This window comes from Oncorhynchus gorbuscha, linkage group LG26 (assembly GCF_021184085.1).
Source record: "Oncorhynchus gorbuscha isolate QuinsamMale2020 ecotype Even-year linkage group LG26, OgorEven_v1.0, whole genome shotgun sequence".
NCBI classification, from domain to species: domain Eukaryota; kingdom Metazoa; phylum Chordata; class Actinopteri; order Salmoniformes; family Salmonidae; genus Oncorhynchus; species Oncorhynchus gorbuscha.
Genome location: NC_060198.1, coordinates 43,297,641 through 43,307,488, shown reverse-complemented (window position 1 = coordinate 43,307,488; position 9,848 = coordinate 43,297,641).

Genomic DNA, 9,848 nt, shown 5'->3' with positions numbered 1-9,848 from the left:
AGGGATGGGTGAGGAGGCAGGATGGAGAGGATTCACAATGGGAGATATGAAATCTGCCTTTCACTCCTTAGTCTCTGTCACGGTCATACTCACAGGCTGCCAAGGAGGGAGGGAGGGGGGAGGGATAGAAAGAGCGAGCGAGAGAGAAAGAGAAATTATAGAGAGAGTAAGTACTGTTTTCATGTACACTGTACCAGATACAGTATGTGTTTGTGGGTAAGTTTGTACTTGAGCCATATGGCTCTGGTTTGTATTACAGTTTTTTACAATCACTTTGGCACTAATTTCAGAACCTTGATGTCATTTTTCAAAACTCTAGACACAAAAGTCACAACCAATGATCAAAATGAACATTTTTCAAAACTCTAACACTTTTTCCAATTGCTTGGATACAATACACATAAAGCTAAGATCATTTGTTCATTGAACTAAAATCACCTGTTCAGAATGACACAACTTAACATCAAAGTATTACCATTTCAAAATGCAATTCACACATTACATCTGAAATGACTGTCTATTCATTTCATTACAATTATCTAACTATCAATTGATGCAACTGCTCAAAATGATAAGTAACTGTTGCATTACTCTTAATGCATAGTTTTATGGAAACTGACAAACAATATGTTTAGATCATGACAGTTTCAGGATAACGAAATCTATTGACACCAATTGAACCAATTGGACTACATTATCTATGGACAAAACATTTCATCACCATTCTTTATCAGACACTGTTTCTATGGTCCCATGTATCACTTTTCCAGACCATGATTTCAGATTTGACAATACTGTACACTCACCGGCCACTATTAGCGGTCACTATACCTATCTAGTACTGCGTAGGACCCCCTTTTGCCTCTACAACAGCCTGAATTATTCACAGTGTTGTACGTTAAGAGATGCCCTTCTGCACTCCACTGTTTTAAACGGCTGTTATTTGAGTATTTGTGGCCTTTCTGTTAGATTGAATGAGTCTGGACATTCTCCTCTGACCTCTCTCATTAACAAGGTGTTTTTGCCCACAGAACTGCCGCTCACTGAATGTGTTTTGTTTACCGCACCATCCTTTGTAAACTCTAGAGGCTGTAGTGCATAAAAATCCCAGGAGTGCAGCTGTTTCTGAGATGCTGGAACCACATGTGTGGCATCAACAATCATACCACGGTCAAAGTTGCTTAGATTACTCATCTTGCCTGTTCTAATGTTTGGTCAAACAACAACTAAAGCTCTCTATATACTCTATATATTGAGTTGCAGGCAGCCAAATGATTCACTGTTCGAATGTAACCTTCCTTGATGAGCTAAATCAGGTCTGTAGAGCTGATGGCGTGACCTACGTCATTGTGTGGGATAATGTCAGGTTCCACAATGCTCAAATGGTGCAAGCATGGTTTCAGGCCCATCCACAATTTACCACCCTGTACTTACCCCCATACTCTCCTTTCCTTAACCCGATTGAGGAATTTTTCTCCACATGGAGGTGGAAGGTATATGATAGGCGCCCTCAAGGAACAAGCCACCCTTCTCCAGGCCCTGGATGACGCATGCAATGACATCACGGCAGACCAGTGTCAGGCCTGGATTCACCCGAAGATTCTTCCCAAGATGTTTGGCTCATGAAAACATCCATTGTGATGTGGATGAGAACCTGTGGCCAAATCCACAAGACAGAGTTGATGGAAATATAGAAGTACAGTAATCAATCTTTTGTTTTGCTTTTTACAGTAAGCCAGCTGAGGAACACTGCAGTGATGTTTTACAGTAAGCCAGGTGAGGAACACTGCAGTGATGTTTTACAGTAAGCCAGGTGAGGAACACAGCAGTGATGTTTTACAGTAAGCCAGGTGAGGAACACTGCCGTGATGTTTTATAGTAAGCTAGGTGAGGAACACTGCCGTGATGTTTTACAGTAAGCCAGGTGAGGAACACTGCAGTGATGTTTTACAGTAAGCCAGGTGAGGAACACTGCAGTGATGTTTTACAGTAAGCCAGGTGAGGAACACTGCCGTGATGTTTTATAGTAAGCCAGGTGAGGAACACTGCAGTGATGTTTTACAGTAAGCCAGCTGAGGAACACTGCAGTTGACCTTAAACTGTTTTTTCTCTTTTTTTAGCTAATCATTTTTGCTTTGATTCAAAGAAACATATATTGTGATTTTATTGTATTTCATCAATAAATGTCATATTTTCTTCAATGATTCCACTGAGTAATATTCTCTCTACTAGTCATTTTACATTGATGTATTTATGTGTAGTAGCATAATGAAACATGTATCACATATTTTATACTACAATATTTTATGGTTGTACGAACAACTACACAGTGAAACTATCGGTATCTTGTGTGTGGGTGATCTAAATGAATGTTCCTATGGTATTTCATGATAAATGAGTTATTTGAACCAATGATTCTGCAAGTGCAAGGTTTCTTTAAAGATATGAATGCACAATGCAATGTTTTGAACATTGGACAGCCTGTGTTACAAGTGATGACCATTTTGAGTTTTGTGTCTAGAGTTTTGAAAAATGACCACAATATTAGTGCCAAAGTGATTGTTAAAAACTGTGGTGTGTGCGTGCCTGCTTGCCCACCTGTGTGTCTGTGTGTGTGTGTATGTCTGTGTGTGTGTGTGTGTGTGTGTGTGTGTGTGTGTGTGTGTGTGTGTGTGTGTGTGTGTGTGTGTGTGTGTGTGTGTGTGTGTGTGTGTGTGTGTGTGTGTGTGTGTGTGTGTGTGTGTGTGTGTGTGTGAGAGAGAGTAAGTGCTTGTGTGTGTGTGTGTGTGTGTGTGTGTGTGTGTGTGTGTGTGTGTGTGTGTGTGTGTGTGTGTGTGTGTGTGTGTGTGTGTGTGTGTGTGTGTGTGTGTGTGTGTGTGTGTGTGTGTGTGTGTGTGTGTGTGTGTGTGTGTGTGCACTCACAGCACCATCAGTGTTGTTCCCCTGTTTTTGACCAGCCAGTGAAGGGCCATTTCTAGCATTTTGTGGGCCCTAAGCGAGATTTGTTTGGAGGGCTCCCCCACCTCTTGGGCAAAACATTTTATTGGCACCTCTCTTTGTAGCAGAGAGAAAAATGTAAAGTTTCAAAGCTAATTTCTAGCAGTTCTGCAAATTTTCTCAAATTCTAGACATTTTGCCTTGACTTATGCCATGTTCATATATGTGATAGGGACTAACTAAATCACTGGGGGGGGCCTGGAGGTCAGGGCCCTTGGACACATGCCTTGACTTATGCCATGTTCATATGATATCTGAGTGATAGGGACTAACTAAATCACTGGGGGGGGGCCTGGAGGTCATGGATTTATGCCATGTTCATATGATATCTGAGTTGGACTAACTAAATCAAATGGACAAATGCCTTGCATGTCTGGTCAGTAATTCGGCCATGATTACTACAGTACAAGGTTTAAATAGCTGGCTAGACTAACTTACCTAGCAATCTATAAAATGTTAGCTGAGGGTGACTGTCAGTGACTGAAATAAAAATAGTAAAGCTGCTGATGCACAACCAAATTTCAAAATTGCAGTTTTGTATTAACTATCTAATAACAGATGGCTGAGATCCAGACTGATATCCTATTTTTCTTTTTTAGGTTGGGGGCCCCTTAGCAATCGCGGGGCCCTAAGCGGCCCCTTATGTTGCTCATGACTAGAAACGGCACTGAGCTATGGTGTTAGTAAACACTATTAATGGGGGTGGACACTGCCTAGCCTCCAATGGAACCCCTCCTGGGACTAATGAATGCAGCTCTATGCTTCACTCACCCTCTTTCAACCCTCTCTCTTTATCTCTACCTCCCGACTCTTTTGTCCTCCCTCTACCTCTGTCACCCCTCTGCTCTCTTTCTCACTCCTGCTAACTCGCTGCTTCGCTGCCTCTTTTTGTCCTCTCTCTCTCTCTGTCTCTGTCTCTGTCTCTGTCTCTCTCTCTTTCTCTTTCCCTCCCTCCCTCCCTCCCTCCCTCCCTCCCTCCCTCCCTCCCTCCCTCCCTCCCTCCCTCCCTCCCTCCCTCCCTCCCTCCCTCCCCCTCCCTCCCTCCCTCCCTCCCTCCCTCCCTCCCTCCCTCCCTCCCTCCCTCCCTCTGTTGTTCTCTCCCCTCTGTCTCCTCCATGTTTGTTAATGGCTTCGTGGCTCATTGATAGCCCAGATGTTTTTATAATGAAACATGAGAAAGTGGACACACAATACTGTCTGTCTGTCTGTCTGTCTGTCTGTCTGTCTGTCTGTCTGTCTGTCTGTCTGTCTGTCTGTCTGTCTGTCTGTCTGTCTGTCTGTCTGTCTGTCTGTCTGTCTGTCTGTCTGTCTGTCTGTCTGTCTGTCTGTCTGTCTGTCTGTCTGTCTGTCTGTCTGTCTGTCTGTCTGTCTGTCTGTCTGTCTGTCTGTCTGTCTGTCTGTCTGTCCGTCTGTATCCGTCCGTCCGTCCGTCCGTCCGTCCGTCTCTCTCTCATTCACTCCGTTCCTCTCTCTAGCCCTCCCACAGTAATTTGCCATGGTGGGTAATGGGAGAAAGTGAGCTGTCTGTTATGTCTAACGTGAACACCATAACAACCTCCTGACAACACCGTGCTATACAGTGTCAGCGGTGATGAAAGGCGAATGCAGGTTATTAACAAAAGCACCTATTGCCACTGCCGCCTTATGGGTTGTGATTAGTATACCCTGTGAACTCCATGTAATGAAGATTTACAGACTGTTCTTGGCTGCCTGTGGTAACTTGTGTTTCTATTGCAGTGCTAATAGAGGATTCAAATAATACATTGATTTATTATTTATTATAATGTATTATTTTATTTTTTATGATGTATGCATTTGGTATTACAGGTTTTATGCATCTTTCATGTATTCATCGGTTGTCCTGTACATTGGGTGTTCATTGCTTTTGTGATGTAATCTCTTTTATTCTCCAGTCTAAGACCACACCTGTGGGAGAAGGAGAGAGAGAGTGTGTGTGTGTGTGCCAGTAAGTGCTTGTGTGATGTAAAATGCCTAATTTGGGGAGTGATTGATGGTTTAATATTGCTGCCTGCAACCTTGCTGCCCCCGCCTACCCAATGAAGACTGCAGGCAGGCACGAAGCCTAGGCACTGTGTGTGTAGTGTCACATTCTATTCCCACATTCAAACACAGCGGACAGAATTAAACCAATTGTGTGTGTGTGTGTGTGTGTGTGTGTGTGTGTGTGTGTGTGTGTGTGTGTGTGTGTGTGTGTGTGTGTGTGTGTGTGTGTGTGTGTGTGTGTGTGTGTGTGTGTGTGTGTGTGTGTGTGTGTGTGTGTGTGTGTGTGTGTGTGTGTGTGTTTTCACGGTCTGTTTTTCTACTATCGGTGCAAAGTTAAAATCTACTTTAGATTCTTATGACTCCTCTCTCTACGAAGGCAGTGGTCAATGATTGCAGCTATTTTGGAGCATATTCTCTCTGTTCCTTTTCATTCCTCCCATCCGTTCAAGATGGCGCCGACGAACATGGTAGGTGTTTTTTTCAAACTGTCTTACTCTTTTTACTTGGTGCGTACACCTGTACACCTGCTGGGTACTTCCCAATTCCCAGCGACGGTGGAACAATGGTCTAGCCTTTCCGATGAGCCTGGGATTCATACCGGAGAGAAGGAAACGAAGCCCCCAATGGAGAAGCAGACATGGTCTTAGTGAGATTGAGACGCAGGGCTCTCCCAGAGAGCCCCCACAGTGTTCTACAGGAGCACCATCGAGCACATAGTGTTGGGCTGCACCACAGCCTGGTACGGCAACTCCACCGACACTGACCACAAGGCTCAATAGATGGTGGCGCGCTCAGTCGTACGCACCATTGTGTGCACACTGCCTGCCCTTTAACACATCTAAAACACCAGGTGTCACAGGAAGGCCAAGAAGATCATGAGGGACAGCCACCTGAGCCATGGCCTGTTCTCCCCGCTTCCATCACTGAGACGCAGGCAGTACAGAAGCATAATGGCAAAAACTGTCAGACTGGCCAATAGCTTCTACCACCAGACCATAGTGCCGCTGAACCTTTAGGCAGCTACCAGCTCTTCACTTTTTCTCTTTCATTTTTTCTTCCCTGTCTTTCCCTCCGTCTGGCTATCCAGAATTCCCAATTTCCCTTTACTTCCATGTTTCTTTTTCTCACCTAGAACTCTGTTGTTTAGTCGTTCTCTCAGATGTTTTCCATCTGCCCTATGTGTTGTATGGATACACATAGCATATGTCAATAGTTTAGCAGGCTATCTCTCTATAGTTCTCTTTCTGCATGTGTTAATCCCTTTGTGTGTCTGTCTTTCTCGCTCCCCGTTATTTGACTGCTTCTCTTTATACCATCTTGCCTGGTCGACCCAGCTCTCCCTCCCACCTCTATCTGGTGACATTGAAGATGGAGGCTACCCGGTGTGTAGACAGTGGAAATCGTGATCACCAGCGATTCCAAACATGTCGGCTAGTCTTCAGAAGGGCCCAGATGTGTTGTTCTCCACATGCATGTTTTTTCATGGGCATCCAGTTCATCCATCAGTCATCAACTCAATAGTGGCTGTATATCTGCTGCTGAGAAGAATGTCTATGGGGGGGACTGTTGAAACTCTCTGTAACACAGATTATCTATCAGTAACATTTCAACAAATGATCTACTAACCCTAGGCCTAGCACTAGCCCTAACCCTAACCTTAGCACTTATCCTAACCCTTATTCTAAACTTAACCCTAACCCTAACCGTAACCTTAGCAAGCAGTTGCTTATCAATAGATAGGTTGTTGATAGTATGACCATCTGTAGACCATCTATATCCAAATAAAGTGTCACCAAACTCTGCTTCTTTCTGGTATTAGTAACACCGGCACCCACAGTAACACATGCAGTACAATATCATCTTGATAGTTCAGTACTCAATAAAAGTACAAAACTGTTTGATAATAAACTCTTTCAATGTACTCTACAAATAGTAAAACACACACGCACACACACACACACACACACACACACACACACACACACACACACACACACACACACACACACACACACACACACACACACACACACACACACACACACACACACACACACACACACACACACACACACACACACACACACACACACAGAGGGACATGGACACCCTCTCAAATGGTTGTTGTGCTAATATGTTTTTAATGTCTTTGGGATGTGGTCGACATCTCTAATTAGTTTTTGTCTAAGCTGTGTGCTTACGTGGACCGGGGACATCAAAGCTGTAGAAATAGCATTTCTCATTAACCAGCCTTTCCCTCTCATTTATTTTTCCGGGCCTCGGTTGCCAGTTTGTCCACAAGAGTGTTTTTTTTAGCCTTTTGCACCGACATATTCTCTGCTGTCTGTGTATAAAACTACAGTGTTTCATCGTCAATAGCGACATCTTGCTGCAGTTCTCATCTTGAGTCAATGGTTTTGTGTTGTACACTCCACTGAGCACAGACCTGAATGTCAACGTCTATTCCATGTAATTTCAATGTAATTTCTTTGAAATTATGTGGAAACCACTTTGATTCAATCAATCAATCAATTAAATCAATCAAATTTATTTAAAAAGCCCTTCTTACATCAGCTGATGTCACAAAGTGCTGTACAGAAACCCAACCTAAACCCCCAAACAGCAAGCAATGCAGATGTAGAAGCACGGTGGCTAGGAGAAACTCCATAGAAAGGCCAGAAACTAGGAAGAAACCTAGAGAGGAACCAGGCTTTGAGGGATGGCCAGTCCTCTTCTGGGTATTCTGGGTCAGATAATAATGGTTGTCGAGGGTGCAACAGGTCAGCACCTCAGGAGTGAATGTCAGTTGGCTTTTCATAGCCGATCATTCAGAGTTAGAGACAGCAGGTGCGGTAGAGAGAGGGTCCAAAGTAGCAGTTCCGGGACAAGGTAGCACATCCAGTGAACAGGTCAGGGTTCCATAGCTGCAGGCAGAACAGTTGAAACTGGAGCAGCAGCATGACCAGGTCGACTGGGGACAGCAAGGAGTCATCAGGCCAGATAGTCCTGAGACATGGTCCTCGGGCTCAGGTCCTCCGAGAGAAGAGAGAGAGAAAGAGAGAAAGAATTAGAGGGAGCATACTTAAATTCACACAGGACACCGGATGAGACAGGAGAAATACTCCAGATATAACAGACTGACACTAGTCCTCCGACACATAAACTATTGCAGCATAAATACTGGAGGCTGAGACAGGCGGGGTCGGGAGACACTGTGGCCCTCTCCGACGATACCCCCGGACAGGGCCAAACAGGCAGAATATAACCCCACCCACTTTGCCAAAGCACAGCACCTACACCACTAGAGGGATATCTTCAACCACCAACTTACTACCCTAAGACAAGGCGGAGTATAGGCCATGAACCCCCACGGCACGAACCTGAGGGGGGCACCAACCCGGACAGGAAGATCTCGTCAGTGACTCAACCCACTCAAGTGATGCACCCCTCCTAGGGACGTCATGGAAGAGCACCAGTAAGTCAGTGACTCAGCCCCTGTAATAGGGTCAGAGGCAGAGAATCTCAGGGGAGAGAGGGGAACCAGCCAGGCAGAGACTGCAAGGGCTTTTCGTCACTCCAGTGCCTTTCCGTTCACCTTCACACCCCCTGGCCAGACTACACTCAATCATAGATCCTACTGAAGAGATGAGTCTTCAATAAAGACTTAAAGGTCGAGAACGAGTCCGCGTCTCTCACATGGATAGGCAGACCATTCCATAAAAATTGAGTTCTATAGGAGAAAGTCCTGCCTCTAGCTGTTTGCTTAGACATTCTAGGGACGGAAAGGAGGCCTGTGTCTTGTGACCGTGTAGGTATGTATGGCAGGACCAAATCGGAACGATAGGTAGGAAGCCCATGTAATGCTTTGTAGGTTAGCAGTAAAACCTTGAAATCAGCCCTAGCCTTAACAGGAAACCAGTGTAGAGAGGCTAGCACTGGAGTAATATGATCACATGTTTTGGTTCTAGTCAAGATTCTAGCAGCCGCGTTTAGCACCAACTGAAGTAGATTCAGCTTGTTTGTGCCCAGTAGGCCATGTTTTTGTGTGTGATCTATGGTTTCCTTAAGACCCACAGCTGTTTCTCTCCGTGATACTTCTCCTATCATTACAATATGTTGTTCATTTGTAACATAACCACATTAAATGCAAAGACAAACGATATACAGAATTAAATGTTATGTATAATTAGGAAAAAACTTTATGTACGGGGTCATGTGATTAGGACGGTGAGTGCAAAATGGCCGCCATGTGAGAAACAATTAAGGAACTGTTTGTTTGAAAACTTCTAAAGTGAAATAGAGAAGTGATTGTTCTGTAAACACAGTTGGATTATCTGCCTGCAAAAGGGTAATTATTGGACTCTTTCACTTAAGATTTGTTTACATCTGATCCGCTCCCCGTAAAATAAACGCCAACACCGACACCTGAGACGGTGGAGCTTCCTGGTTCGACTTAGACGCAGAGACAATCATCCAGCACTCCCCATTGTTTTATTTGTGATTGTTCAGTTACTTGATATAAGATGGATGACCTCAGAGGGACGGTATCCTTTCAATGAGACACGAGAAACTATGGCTGTCGGACTCGTTTCCCCCTCAGCTGCTCAACTCGATGGATTCTCCATGCGCCAGCAAGATTGAACAATGGACTCGGGGAAATCCAAAGGGAGAAGGTTGTGCTTTGTCAACAACAAAGTGGTGCACGGCTTCCGGCGTGGAAAAAATCTCAACCTGTTTACTAGACCTGGAATACCTGATAGTTAAATGCAGACCCTTCTACCTTCCGAGAGAAGTCTCATCCATTATCATCATCGCTCTCCCACCACAGGCCAACACCACCTTGGCAC